The sequence below is a fragment of the Aythya fuligula genome, chromosome 3, assembly GCF_009819795.1.
Source record: "Aythya fuligula isolate bAytFul2 chromosome 3, bAytFul2.pri, whole genome shotgun sequence".
Lineage (NCBI taxonomy): Eukaryota > Metazoa > Chordata > Aves > Anseriformes > Anatidae > Aythya > Aythya fuligula.
Window position 1 is genome coordinate 117574364 of NC_045561.1, and position 13271 is coordinate 117587634.

General features: G+C 49.8%; 1 protein-coding gene across 5 annotated transcripts in view; it reads left to right on the top strand.

Moving 5' to 3' along the window:
* Positions 1-13271, top strand: part of NCOA1 (nuclear receptor coactivator 1) — a 149804-nt gene that overhangs the window by 35187 nt on the left and 101346 nt on the right. For all 5 annotated transcript variants that reach the window (XM_032185474.1, XM_032185477.1, XM_032185479.1 and 2 more), the window contains exon 2: positions 9137-9305. The gene's annotated coding sequence lies outside the window, so the exon portion shown is untranslated. The remainder of the gene's footprint in view (positions 1-9136; positions 9306-13271) is intronic.

Sequence of the window (13271 nt, forward strand, 5' to 3'; positions counted from 1 at the left end):
CCTGACTTGGAAACCATCCGCAAGTGTTCTTACTGCTTTAAGTAATTTGGTTTTTAATAAAGTCTGCTTTTTTTTTTCTTTTTCTCTAAGCATCATACTGAAATAATCAAAAAGGATAAACACGCATTTTCAGCTGTTTAAACAGCGTTATATTTTAGTATGCAGTAACGTAGCGGTGGTGAAGGTTTTGCTTGACATTTTTTTCACTCAGAAATCCCCCAAATTACCTTTTTACTACTGAATTTTCTTACCGTAGCCATAGCTACATGTTCTTATATCATGCATATATGGAATTATTGTATTCCGTAGGATATGGAGTTGGAATTCCAGCATAATTGTCTTCTTAGCATTAATATGCTTTGGGTTATTTAATGGGCAGCCAGGGATTAGGGTAAACGTGGTACCCCTGGATTCATATCCAGTCTGTTTCTCGGATTTATCTGCATTGTACCAAAATCTCAGATGCAGTGATGTGAGTAATGGGGGCAGAGGGAGCAGCGCAGCTTTCCACATCTTCAAGTGCCAGTTGTTGCTCAAAGTTGCCTTCATTTCTTTTTTCCCCTTCATCATCCCAATAGATTCAGTCATTAAGACGTGGCACTTGAGACGCGTCGAACATCCTAAAATGATTCCACCAGCTTTGCTCTTTAAAAGAAACCCATTAGTCAGCTTCTCTGAAACCTCCAAACTGCTTTGGATAGAAGGAGCTCTGCCACAGTTTGGCTTCAATGAAGGAGATGAGATACAGCTCTGAAATTGTGGGGCCGAGGACAGGGCTGTTTGTGTTAGAAACGTGTCTGCTTGGTGCTGCAGAGAGCTTTCCAGCTTCCACTTAGTCTTGCCGAGAGCTCTCGAGGGCTCGTGTGACTGCCCTGCTGCTGAGCCCGGCCGTGGCTCCCGGCACAGCTCCTCTCCTGAGCCTCCTTCCCTGCGGGTTTTTATTCCCCCCGCTGGATGTAGTTGTTATTCCAGCTGAATTACATCTCTGCAAATGCGTGGAGAGCTCCTGAAGGTGTGAACTACACGTTTATGTTGTCGCTGCTGGCCGAGAAGATATATCCCCTTGGTTGTTCCCCTTGGGGATGGGTATGAGAAGACATCTACCATGGCACACCCATTTGGAAACTACTCCCCTGGCATTTTTCCCATCAAACAGCATGGCCCAGGCCCTCAGGAAGTGATGTTTGAGGTCTGATTTAGGTGAAGTTCCAAAGTCCTTGAAATCAAGAGAATTGGGATTTCCCAGTGTCTAAAGCTCTCCCTCCCTTTCCAGGGAGGATTGGGTTTGATATCAGGACAATAAAGTATCTTTAGGGTTGAAAAGCGTAAGATGATGATAATTAAGAACTAGAAGTCCAGGTGTGTAAATTAATATCAAAGTTGTGGCTGTTGGACTCCAGAGCACCCTCACTGCCTTAACAAATGGACTGAAATTGTTGAAACCTCTCTAATTTTATGTACAACATCCTTGGTCTGTTTAAGACACGGTACCCTTTTCCGTTTGCTTTTTCAAACTGCATTTTGCTGCGGAAGACGACGAGGCAAGAACATCTGTCCTGGGCTGCTGGTGTTTGTTATTAAGCACGTTTTAATGAGGGATAGGAAGAAAGTAAACAGTTTAAAGTACCGCACCACATCCTTGTAATCCAGCGCACAGCTGTTGGAGCGATGGTGAGGGGCCGAGCCCAGCGCCGTGGTATATCGGCCGTGGTATATCCGCCATGGTATATTGGCCATGGTATATCTGCCGTGGTATATCTGCTTTGGTATATCCATCATGGTATATCCACCGTGGTACGTCAGCCGTGGTATATTGGCCGTGGTATATCCGCTGTAGTATATCCACCGTGGTATATCTGCCATGGTATATCCGCCATGGTATATCCTCTGTGCTATATCTGCTGTGGTATATGCACTGTGGTATATCTGCTGTGGTATATCCACCGTGGTATATCAGCCGTGGTATATCCGCCATGGTATATCCGCCATGGTATATCCTCTGTGCTATATCCACCATGGTGTATTTGCTGTGGTATATGCACCGTGGTATATCTGCTGTGGTATATGCACCGTGGTATATCTGCTGTGGTATATCCGCCATGGTATATCTGCCATGGTATATCCACCGTGGTATATCCTCTGTGCTATATCTGCCGTGGTATATCTGCTGTGGTATATGCACCATGGTATATCCTCCGTGCTATATCCGCTGTGGTATATCCGCGTGCTTGGGCATCGCGTTAGCTTTGCTTGCCTTTGTCATGGGCTTTGAGCTGAGAGAGAGAAAAGATTGGTGGAAAAGATTGAAAAGTCAGCCTCACGTTCCTCGGAGCACGATGGTTCAAAAATTTGGAGTGCTCCCCCAAAGATTATTGATTTTTATCTCATTTTTTGAAGCACGGTAGCAGCTGGGTTTGCTGGAACAGGGAACTCGTGGCAGCTTAAATTCCACTTCCAAACATGCGCCGTCCTTGCAGCACACGGCATTAGCATTTGCACAGCTCCTCGGAGCAGATACTCTCTTCTTTACGAGATCACCTCTGCTGGATTACTTAGAGATAGCTCCAAGCAGAGCCCTGTGGAAACGAAACACAACGGCAGCGTTCCCAACGGGTTGACAGCAGGAGAGCGAGCGGTTATCAGCCCTTGGCATCGCTCTGACAAAGCAGTTTGCAGATGATAGCAGACACTTGGTAAGATAACGGTTAGGCTCGGGGAGGAAAGGGACCCGAGCAACACAGGAGCCCTAAGCCGTGGAAATGATTATTTGCGCGTCGTTTGGCTGCGAACCAAACGGGCCCTAATGAGAGAAAAGGACGATCCTGGGAATGTCGTCCCCAAAATGAGGGCGATATCTGAGCTCCACAGAGCTCAGGCTCGGCCGGTGAAGGAGGAGCAAAGGCTGATCTAATCTCCATCAGGAAGTTATTACGAACTAATAGGCAGCGTGCCGTTAGGGCGGTTAATGACTTGAGGGTGTTGGGACACGAAGCTGGGGATCCTCGGGCGAGGAGCGAGCCGGGGATTAAGTTGGCAAAGTTGGCAGTCACCGAGCAAAACGGAGCGGACGGGGTGCTGGGTGGCAGGGGGAAAGGAAAACGCTTTGGGTTTGGTTGGTTTGGGGCTTTTCCTGCCCCTTTAAGGCACGCTTCTGCTTTCGGTCTGCCTCCGTGTCTCAGCTTCCTTCGGTAATTAATGAAGTTCCTCCGTTAGCTTTCTCTCTTCGCAGGGGCCTGCAGCAATTTCGGTGCTCTCCAGAGCTCAGAGGGGTAGATACTGGCCAAGTTGTGCCAAGGGCGAGGTTTGGATTGCCCTTTTTGCCTCCTGCCCTTTTGGGACGGGAGCTCCTGAAGCGTCCCAGCCGGGTGGCTGGGGCCAGCAGAGCGCCGCTGCGGCTTTGCAGCAACTTGGGGAGTTTTGAGCAGGTTCGGAACAGCAGCAGCTTGTGTAAACACCAAAATTGGCAACTCTCAGGTTTGCATTTCGATGAGGCAGGTGGAAGACTCAGATTTACGGCGGGGTGAGCATTCGTGGGCGCAGGAGGCGCAGAGACCCGCTGGAAGATGTTTCATACTTGGACTCGAGTGCACGAATGCAGCTTTTCCTTTCCATTGATGTTTTTCCTTCTTTTTTTTGCTCCTTGCTCATCTCTCAGGAGGTCGAGCCCCACGTTTCGTGGTGTGGCAGCCCCTTCAGCCCCGCCAGCATCCCCAGGAGCAGGAGCCAGCAGATAGCTCGCAGGGCCTGATCGCTGTCAGCAGGAGCAATCCGCAGCTGTAACTCGACTTACAGCATTGCCTGTTGGTATCGATTGGCTAAACTAACAAAACCAATCGATTTCTTTTTCAGATTTCTTCTAAAATGCATTTTACACGTTCTGCTTTTCATTTAAAGCCCTGCAGTCGCTGCTAGGACAAGCAAGATCCCTGCAAAACCTGGCAGGCGTTCAGAAACCTAAGCAGCACAGCGAGCTGTTTATTAAACTTCCTCATGAGCAGATAAGACAGCTCACTTTACTGGAACAAAGTTAATATTTTTGTTGTTGTTGTTGTTGCCTGCTCAGTTGTGTAAAATTATTCTTTCCAAATGCAGCGATTGTTTTTCTGACCTTTTAATTTGCGACAGCGGCCTGGCAAAGCCGACTGAGCCCTCTTGCAAAACGGCTCTGCCCTCCCTTGTCTGCACTTGGTGTTGGGTATAAATCAGGCAGCAGCACATGAAAAAGGAGATAAGGAGAGGAAGAGGCCTTCCAGATGCTCAGACACGTTTGCAAGTTTTTAAGCAAAATTGAATTTAGAGGGCACCTGAAAGTGAGTACGTTTTTTTTGGGGGGAAGGTAGTGAGAATTAACATTGCCTTCAAACTGTTGTCTGAGCATCCTCACTCCAGGGAGGTTAAAAACAGCTAAAAAGGAGGCTTTTGCACTGGCCCAACAGCTTCAGAGTGTGGAGGAGCTGCAAAAAAGCTTTGGTGCAGCATCTTCCTTGCAGGCAGGCTGCTCTCCTGGCGTCCTCACTACGCGCAGCACGGCACTGAGCAACAAGGAAGTACACGAGGGATTTTGCCAACATGCCACCAACAGTAAATCCTTCTCAGCTCCTCCCTGCTTGCTTTTTATGGCAGGGTGTCGTTTATTAGCTAGGAAATATTAGTGAAATATTGAAATGCAAAGGTGCCAGGCACTCCTGTTTGTTTTTGACCACATTTACAAATGCACGGTGCAATCCGTTGATTTACATCGGGTGTTTCAATGCCTGTGCTTTGTTGGGTTGCAGAATTGGGGGAAAATGTGAAAATGTGGCCGCTTTTAAAACCTCACTTCGGACCTTTCAGGGGAAGGTGTCAATAGCGTGAGCAAGAAACGCTGAGCGCAGGATTTTGGAAGAAAACAGAAGAGCAAAGATCACCAGTCAGTGCGAGCTTTATTGAAAGGACTTTTCTTTTTTTTTAATGTTGGAAATCTCTAAATGCATGTTCCTACTAATTCAAAGGCTTTCTGATGAGGGGGAAAATACCCAGTGCTGTTGATGTACGTAACCTGTGGATACTTCCTTCCTTTACCTGTCCTCCAGGTATCTTTATATCTTCAGCTGAAAGCTCGTGCCTAATACCACTTGTAAGTGACTTTTATTGTTGCCTCGAGGTGTTGTGCTCTGGGAAGGAGAGCCAAGATTCAGCTCTTTTCACTCATTTCTACCCTTCCCGGGCTGCTGGCAGTGGGACGGCCGCTTCTCCTGCTCCTGGGCTGCTGTGGACTCGTGGAGAGCAGCCCTGCAGCCTCCCCGACCTGAGCAAGCTTCGCAGAATCACAAAAAAGAGGCTTTTGGCTCCCTGCTTTCTTTTGCCTAGTGGTCTGAGGTGCCTGGTCCCTACATTTATCTCTTAAGCTGGGTGTTTACAGGTGGCAATGCAGTCACCTCCAATCTTCTCCCTAAAAACCGACTGGGCTGTGCTGCTGTGACCTCTCACCACGAACACTTTTGGGGCTTTCAGCATCCTTGCAACCGCCTGCGTTGTAATTTGGGAACCTCCCTGGTTTCGCTGCTCTGCCAGGGCAGGGCGACGCAGCCCCCACGGTCTTTGTTCCCAAATTCCTGCTTTACAGTGCTGGTTGCTCTTCTAAGGGTGGCATGAAGGGATCTGCAGCGATGGGAGCCCGGTTCTGTGAGTGCAGCCTCCAAGAGGACCCAGGAGCTGCAGGACACTCGCCCAGCTCTCCAGCCTCTGCTCATTTAACAGGACTCTCAGCCAGAGATGCTTTCTCTCTTATTTAGCCACCACCAGGGGATTTTTGCTCCGTGCTGTGTCCCCTCGAGCTCGCACAGCCTCTCGGCGTGCACAACATCCTGTGGCGAGGAGCTCGAGCACCGCGCTGGCTCGTGGGCGAAGAAACCTCCGTCTCTGCTTTGGTTTTGGACTCGCCACCTGCTACTTTCATTTGTCACTCCCTCGCTGCACCAAGCAGGCTGCTGCTAACTTCATCTTCTGCTGCCGCGTCCCTCCCCTGGTTTTTGGAAGGTTTTCTCTTCCTAGATGCAAGTTTGCAGTTGTTGATCAGGGCGTGCAACGTCTTTGCTTGGAGTCGGCGCGGTGAAAGATGCAGATCTGGAGTCGGCGCGAGCTGGAGTTTTGCTTGTGACCTGCAGGGAAATGAGTAATGTAGGGCACGAGAACCGATCCTGCTGGGATTTCAGCACGAGCACGTGATTGATGATGATCTAGTTAGATTTTATGACTTGTCGCCTGGCCAATTATTAATCTATTTAATATATCCCGTGTTATGTAATGCGATTCCAGTTACTTGAGAAATCGTACCCTGCAAAGTTCAATCATTTACAGAACTCCAAGTACGTTGCATCAGAGCTGGTAGGGTTTGCAGCCGACCTTGTAATCCTGGCGAAAACACCCCCACGAGTGATCTGTGCTGATAGCCATCAGCTATTTGCTTCCTCTGATTCCTGCTCGGGGGTTGCAGCAGCAGCGTGTCCCTCGTCTGCGTGGGGTGTGAGCTGGGCTGGTCGCTTGCTCGCCCTCCTGGTGGTTCAAATATTGGCCCAGCAGCGTTTCCTTCAGCATTCTCCAAGTTAAAACTGGCTGAAAAGTCAGATAAATGGTGCTCGGGGTGAAGATCTCTTTAGGATCCAGGTGAAGATCTCTTGCTTTAAAATGCCCAGCGCCGATAGCTGTCGTTTCCCAGCTGCCTGAAATGCTGCTCGGAGTAGGAAATGTCTCTGTATCATCCTGCAGCTCGCCTATACCTTTTTTTAATTAACAAACAGGAATATTTGGGGCATTCTTCTGCCATTCCTGTGATACTGCTCTGGTCCTGTGCAGTGACTGTGCTCAGCCCCTGCCTGAATTCCCTGTTCCTAGGTCATGGGGATACCTCAGTGTGCTCAAACCCACAAGCTCCGTGTTCTTCTTGTGCCTTTTGGCTTCTCTTGCTCTTTTGTATCACGTCATTTCTGATGTATTTTAATATGCCGACAGTTTATTTGTTCTTCTTTCCATTTTTCCATGTTTCTTCTTTCCATTTCATATATATATATATAAATACTCTATATAATTCTAATAATACTTTATATAATATATAATAATAATATATAATTCCAATATATATTTTTTATGTACTCTTATAGTTGCTTTCCTTTCCATCAGGGCCAGCTTGGGGTGAGTAGCTCATTTTTTTAAAACACAGCCAATTGCCCTTTTTAGCACCGGGAGCCAAATCCCCCCCCTGCCACACACCTCACCCCGGGATTCTGCAAACACGTACTCACCGTTGCCGTCAGTATTTATATTTTTCCTGTTTTTAACCCTCCCTCCTTCGCATCATCCCATCTCTTTGTCCGAAGGGAGGTGAGCGCAGCCCTCCCAGCACGCTGAGGATGGGGGATGTTGTTTTAGGTTTATTTGGTGGAAGTGAGCACAACAACCACAGCCTCTCCCGACTTCTAGCTTTCATCCCAATCCCCGTGTTGGCTCAGGAGCTGTCATTAAGATGCTTTTTCTTCCTCTTCTGGACCTTCGTGCCCATTCCTGTGCCTGTGGGTACGGAGTGGGAGCATCAGGAGCATCCCTAATCCTTGGGCTGTGCCTTTTAGGGTGCAGATCCCTGCGTTTCCCGAGCTGTTCCTTGGAGATGCTGCTGGTTTTGGCCTCCCTCCTTTTGCCTTCCCTGATTTTGCATGGATAAATCATAACGAGTGACTTACAGCAGTTGTACTGCTAACGATGGCTGCGTTATTAAGATCTAACAATGTGAGAGAGAGAAAAAAAGGGAACAGGCACATCCTGGAAGTAATTCCTCGCCCTAACGTGGGCTCTGGATGCGGCGGTTCTGTGGGGACCAAACCTGATCCCGCTGCTGCCTCCTCCCCGCAGCCTGGCCCTCTGTGTTTCCGACCCTTGGCTGAACCAGCAAGGAAAAAAACCCACAAAGTAAGGCAATTAAAACAAAAAGGGTTTGCTGCCAGCCCCGTGTGCTGAGCTGCGATGCCTGGGCACCTCCACGGGCACCTCTGTGGGGTGACGGCAGAGGGGACCCCGCAGCTACACGCCTGGGTTTCCTATCAGCCCTTAGGTGGCTCAGGCTGATGAAGATTAATTGCTGGCTGCTAGAAATAAAACTTAAAAGCAGTGGGGTGACTTGTCTTGGTGGTGGCCGGGTGGATCAGATGGAGCCTGCAGCGCGCGGAGTGGCTTGGAGGAGATTTTCCGGAGCTCGTCTCTGGAGTTCCCGTTTCAAATGACTTTTTTGTTCAAATTCTGGCGATACTTTGTAATACGAAGAGCAAAAAATTTATTTTTCAGCCCAGCAAGGACTTTGCAAGCCCTGGGGTTGATAAAATACCGGCGTTTGGGTTGAGAGGAGCGAGGTTCCTCTCGATCCGTGCCGCGACTCAGAGCAGAGCGGGCGGCTGGAGCGCACGGACGCATCGCGGGCTCGATGCCTCCTTACAGCAGATGTACCTCGGGAGGGGAATCATTATTTATGCTCCTCTCGGGTTCAGAGGCTCCCCGGCTTATTGAAGGCGATGCAGCGAGCCTGCGGAAGAGGAGGGACTTGAGAAATCCCCTTGATCCAGATCTCGCTCCACGCTTAGTAACAACAGCAATTTTCCAGCAGCGCCTTTGTGCGGCACCGCGCCGTCTAATTATCCCGGCGTGTTACGAGTTCGGTGGTGGTCTGCGGCCTGTAAACACCCGCTGCAATTTTCTGGGGCTGGTTTTTACCTCCTTTTGCTTGCACGGATGCCGCCTCGTGCCGGCGGATTTGCTCCCAGGGCTGTGCTGCCTTTTCCTGGAGGGCAATTTTTCCGTCTTAGGGGTGGTGCTGGCAAAGGAGGGAGGGGAGAATTAAAAATCCACATTGCTTGGACTCCTAAAGCGTTCGTTTGCTTTATTCCCCCAAGAAACTTGCAGCGTGAGGAACCTTGATGGGTCCTTCTACCAAAAATAATGAAAAAAAAAACCCCTCACAGTTGATAGCATGGAAAAGGTCAACAAGCTCTTAATGATGCTGCTGCGAATTAGCAGTTGACCTTAACTGCTGTTTTCCCACTCAAAGCGCTGAGAATTGCATCGTGTGAATTATTTGGATGATAACACAGACAAATTGTCTCTTCTTTTGCAGGATTCGTTAATTGATGCTGGGCCCCTGGCTGAAGAATTGATGTGAAGGCTGCCCATGGCCGGCCCATGCCCGTGGTTGCTGAAGCCCTAGGATTCGCCGCCGCTGCTGTTGAATCACCTGAAGAGTCCTGATTTTCCCATGAACCATCTTTCACCTCGGGAAGGTAGAGGTAAGGTTTCAGGTCTCTGTTTTTTTTTCTTTTCCTCTGGCAAAAAAAGAAAAAAAGTTCAAACCTGTCGTGGAGGTGGCTTTTCGCTGGAGCACCTCTTCATGTGGAATTAATTATTGAGGAGGCTGAAAGCAAAAGGCACCGTTTCGCTCCGTCCTTGGCTTCCTTTGGGTTATTTTCCGTACGTGAGATGTGCAGTCGGTCTGCCTCGCCTTCGGAGCTCCACGAGTTGCTTTCAAAGCTCGTAAAGATGCAATTATTGCCTGAATCAACCCTTCTTTCTCAATGTGTTTTGCAAAATCGAATAGCTAATTGCTGCGGTGGCAGAATGGTATGCAGAGGGTTTGTGCTAAAGAATAAACACGTGGTTTTGGTAAGTCGTTGCACTCTAGGCTGGCTCGCAGCGTTCAAGGCTTCTGATCAGGTGAATCGAGTCCATAACTGGAGAGTTTTAAAAGTCGCCAACTTGGGAAGTCAAAATGTTTTATGGCGAGGGCTGATACAACGTCGAGAGCAAGAAGCGTGTACTCAGCATCCTCGTAGCACTTACTAGCTGATGCATGTAACGACTTGAACACTCCTGTGGTTTGCCCACAGCCGGCAATATCTTCAAGGAAAATAGTTGTAATGGAGTGGTAACTTGGAGAGACAGCAGAATATATTTAGAAATGAACGGAACGGTGAAAACAAGTAGCAAGAAGACGGGTTGGCTGCAGCAGCTGCGTGGCTGTGGGATTTCCAGCACGGCTGGGAGCAGGGAGGACCTGTACCCCTAATTCCATGAGAAAATTGGCTTTGAATCGTGTGCCATAAGGCAAAAAAAAGGCCAAATGGCTGCGAGCCGTCGCGCTGCTCCCTCTGCGTTAGGAGCTGTAACCCTGGCATGGTCCTGCGCTTCGGGTAAGCTCCTCCTGGGCGTGATGGCTTGGCTGGAAAACTCATTAGTGCTTCGGTGGCGCTGTGCCTTTGCTGCTGGCCATCACCACGGGTCATCCACACGACTCTGCAGCCTCAATTCCCCAGGGGGATTTCTTGCTGGGCATCTCCCTCAAGCCACGAGGCACCAGCAGAGCCCCGGTCGTGGTGCGTGCAGTTAATGATTAAACTGTGCTGGCGGACTCCTACGATAAACAAACAGGTGAATTCAGGCTTTTTCACCGCAAAAAAAAAAAAAAAGATCACCTTTCCCTCTGTACATAACAGCCGCTTTTTGATTGGAGGCGGGGGAAGCATATCACGAGCAAACAAAAACCCCGAGCTCCTGCTGCTCTTCAGATTTCTTCAGCTTTCTCTCCGGCGCCTCGACCAGATCCAGCCTTTGGCAGGGTGACTTTGCAGCGTGCTTGGCTCTGCTTTTTTCGTCTTCTCCCCCTTGCAATCTCCCCCAAAGCACTGAGCACAAAGAAAGTGCCCGGCCGTGGTTTTGCTTGGGTTGAGACAGCTCCAGGAGCACCGGGCTGGCAGAGGCAGCCCCGCCAGGGGAAGGGTTAAATTCCTCCTCCCGAAATCGGATAGCTGCGGGCAGGAAGGGCTCTAGATGAGTTTGAAGTGAGGTGCTCTGGATTTCCCCTGATAGCAGGGCTGGCAAAGTAGCCCCTGCAGTTGTGTGTGTGGGGAGAAGCTGGGAGGGGGCCCTGCCTTTATCCCACCTGGCACCTCCCATCTGTTTGCTCTTCTTTCCCTCCCGGCTTATTAAATTTCATTCTTTCCCCTAGCAAATGGCCATTTTGGCGTTGTGCTGAATCGCTTTGCTCTGGTGGAGCTCCCTTCCCCTTTATCCCGGGCTGGGGCTTGGAGATGAAAAGCCCCAAATACGCCGCCTGCGCCCCGCCGCCTCCCCGCCCTAGCCCTAGGTCTTCGCCGTGTTGAAACTCCCTCTTTATTCCTTAATGATCCTATTCCTTCCACTTTAAATAGATTTCCTGCTGTTAATGAGGTTTGCAAGTGTGGCAACACTTTTCTAAAGCCCATCTCCTGCGAGGTATTTGCTGGAGGTGAGCTCTGGAGTCGCAGCCCCTCGCTGCAGCGGCGGCGCTTTCACCTTCGGTTGCTTTTGGAAGGGGGGCGTTGTTTCTGCCCCACTGAGCCAGAGAACCTCACAGCCTTTTGGGAGGAAATACCCCAGGTTTGGCTCTCCTGAAGCCTGCTTTTATTAAGCAAAGAGCACAGACGAGGCAAGCCCCCTGGAGCCAAGGCTCCCCCGGTTGTTGGCCGAAGCTCGGTGAGTTCGCAGGGCGCACGTGCCAGCAGTGCTGCTTCTCAGAGCTGGGGTTCGTGGGCCCTGCACGCCCACCTGTGGCCACGCTAGCAGCAGATAGATGATCTAGAATCTGTCTAGATCGCTAAACAAAAATATTCAAGACTCTTCTTTATTGTCCTTTTTGAAAAATTAGCACGGGTGCATGGGCGTGCAGTCTCCCGGCACGTTTCTTTTCGTGCTCGTAGGGCAGACATTGCAGCCAGCTGTCCCTAGCAAAGCAGTTCTCATTTATATTAAAAGCATCCACACTGCTGAAGGTGCTCGGGTCTGAGCTGAGCCCCCCAGCTTTGTTTTTATTTGGTCGTTTGACTCTAGTGCCAGCTGTTGTGCTGGGTGCTTGTTACGTGCTGAGGAGGTGTCAGCGCAGCGCCACGGACAAAAGCTTTGGGCTTACGTGGGGAAGAAAACAACTGATGGGGTTTGGGATGTCTGCTGGTGACTTGGGCTCCTCGCTAAGTGAAGGAAGGATGATGCTGATGGGGAAGCTGGTTGTAGTTTTGCATCTGAGATCTTTTTCTGTTCCTTTTTTTTTTTTTTTAACCCTAAATGCCATCGGATGCTCTTGTTTTCACATGGAGATCCTGGAGTTCGGTCAGCCTGGGTGCTTGGCTCATGCAGGAAGTATTTGGGCCACCTGCCTCTCCTCCATTAGGGAGAAATTTGTGGTGTTAGCACCTTCAAAACATTAAAATGCCCAGGCGAGGATTTGCTCATCTGCCATTAAGCGTTGGTTGCCCAGGGGCATTGCTTATGTCCATTTTGGCCCTATTTTTTCCAACTTCCAGAATTCGGCGCTTTTGATCTGTCTCTGAGAGCAGAGGATTTGCAGAGAGTTAAACCCTTTGTGAGAGTACTTGTGCCTTTAGTTAGAGGAGGGCTTTTTTTCCCCATTTATCACCCAAATCATTTTGCCGTGCTGATGCGAGTACGCAGGGCTGGGAAGATCTGTTTTCTGGGAAACTTTCAGAAAACAAACACCAACCCCCCAAAGCCACCTCTTGGCTGGCAAAAAAAAAGTGAGAAGAGTTCCTGTGCCGGTTCTGCTTCCTCGAGGAGGTGTTTTTGGATGCCTCACGCACACGCCAGCGAGGTTTTGCTCGATGTGGGGCTCTGTTTGCCTCTCACGGAGCGAGCTCTCGCCGTGCTGATCCTGCTGCATGCAGGTTTGCACCTTAAAATCCTCATGTGCCCGTCTTCCAGATTGCAGGGAGCTGCTCTGCTCGCCTGGACCAAAATTTGAAGCATTTCCTGGCCATTTTGCCTGAATACTGGTTTCTGTGATTGTTATTTACGGGTGAGTCAAGCTCCTGAGCCGAAGACAGCGGCGTTGTCTACAGCTGTACTTTCCAAGAACCAGAAATGCTGGTGAATAATTTTCATTACGAGCGAGCTTCGGGAGCGCAGCGCCCACGAAATCCTGGTGATTAGGGATGCAAATTTTGCTCCTCCTCTCTACGAATTCCTTTGTGGCGTGTTGTCCTTGCCCCGCCGGCCATGCCAACACCTCGGAGCACCTCGGGTGGTGCTGAGCACCTCTGAGGACGTTGCAGGCAAGAGTGAGAGCACCGAGAGAAATCCAGCACCTGCAGAGCCCGATGCCCACTCCCTTGGGATGGTTCTCACCTGGGGCTCTGGTTAGCTGCTGTGCAGGATCTCCCCCTTTGCTCTGGAAGGTGGAAAGGTGAGCGATGTTCTTCCTAAAATCT